Raw genomic sequence first — 1744 nt, forward strand, 5'->3', positions numbered from 1 at the left:
CCAATGACTTCCACAATTGAAGAACTGCTGACTGTCCAGAGAACTAAAAGTGAAGTGAAACTCATTATCTCAGCCCAAGTCCTTAACATCAAACAACCAATAATATTCTTTGATGCATGTAAGGCAGTGGATGGGTCTAGAATGTAATCACTTCCATGTGGGACCTGATCTTGGGAAAGAGAGTACAGACTCAATGAAAAATATGTGTGAACAAAATTCAGTATAGTCAGGGTATAGCAGAGATGGATTCCCTGACTTCTGCCCTTATTTGCACTGTGTTACACAGACCACTTTTCAGAAAGGAGATGCATTATCTGTTCTCCAGAAAGGGGTTGCTACTCTTTGCTCTTCCTCTGGAGCCTGTATTACTGTTAATTTTACCATCCAAAACCCAGGAGACCTGAAACAGGAAAAGGGCCCCTGAGTTATTCTGGTTATGGATGATGAAGGCAAAGAACTAGGAGTTTTCATATGTGTCAAACAGATTAAACAAACAAGACAGGCTCTATCCTTCTGAGTGTTCCACTCCTTTTATGATGAAATCTATCAAGAACTGCCTCTAGGCCATTGCCTCAGGAAAGAACCTATTCATAGAAATTGAAGAAAAAAAGAAGCCTGCATTCTAAATGTGAATTATTGCTATGTGTGTTTGAAGGATCCAGAATGGGGTACCGATGGGCATTGGAGCCCTATGGATGAGGCCCAGTCAGAGATGCAACCACTCCATGTAAACTCAATGAAAATCCCACATACTGAGCGTTAAAGACATCAGTTATTGGGAAAAGGTGTCTGATAGACATGGAGTGTAATTTATCTTCCTAGTATGCAAACTTTCTTGCACTGTGCAGAAATTGCATAACTACTTCCTAGTTAAAGGGCAATAGTGATAATCAAATAATAACACCCACCCTGGGGAATATCTGATTCTGGAATCAAATACACAATGTATAGGCTAACCTGATGCCTCCCTTTCTTTTGGTGGTGCCTGAGATATTTGTGCCTACACTGCTTTATACAATCAAGTCTACAGTCAGGACCATGTGTCCTGGCAAATAGCACAAATTCTTTCTTGATAATACTGCTTACACGAGAACGCCTGTGACACACAACCCCTGAAAATGCGACTGTAGTTAAAGAAAAAAGTAGGGCTACCCCACCTTGCAAGCAGGCAACTGGAAATATGATGAGTGGCTGCCTGAAAGAAGAGTCCAGTGTTAAGTGCCTGTAATTTGAGCAGAAGATGATTCATGGGGATGTTAGTCTCCCATTTACATGCTGAATCTCAACATATAATTTCAGGCAGTTTTAAGGATCACAGCTAATGAAACAAGGATTGAAAATTTGTCAAAATACCACAGTACCACACCAAGGTATGAGCACAATTTATCAGAATAGGCTGTCTTTAAACTCACAGCTGGCTAAGTAAGGGAGGGTTATGTTGAAAATTTAACCAACTGCCATCTTGTGCTAAATGAAAAAAAGTTGAGGTGGAAGAGGAGATCAAAAAGATTACCAAAAGGATGGAAGTAATGACCAATGTCCTAATTCAAGGGACAGATGGAGCTCTGACATTCTATTCAGAGTTTGGTTAACTCAGATTTGATTGGAGGCTTAAAGACTGTGATAACAGCAGTCATTGCTATCTGCTTTAGATGTGTAAACATTCCTTGCTTACTTTCATGCTTTTTAAAATAATTAAAAGTATTCATAGTCCTACTTATAGAATGCAGTGCTTCAATCCACT

Source organism: Nannospalax galili, unplaced genomic scaffold, assembly GCF_000622305.1.
Source record: "Nannospalax galili isolate Female #2095 unplaced genomic scaffold, S.galili_v1.0 scaffold2, whole genome shotgun sequence".
In the NCBI taxonomy this organism is placed as follows: domain Eukaryota; kingdom Metazoa; phylum Chordata; class Mammalia; order Rodentia; family Spalacidae; genus Nannospalax; species Nannospalax galili.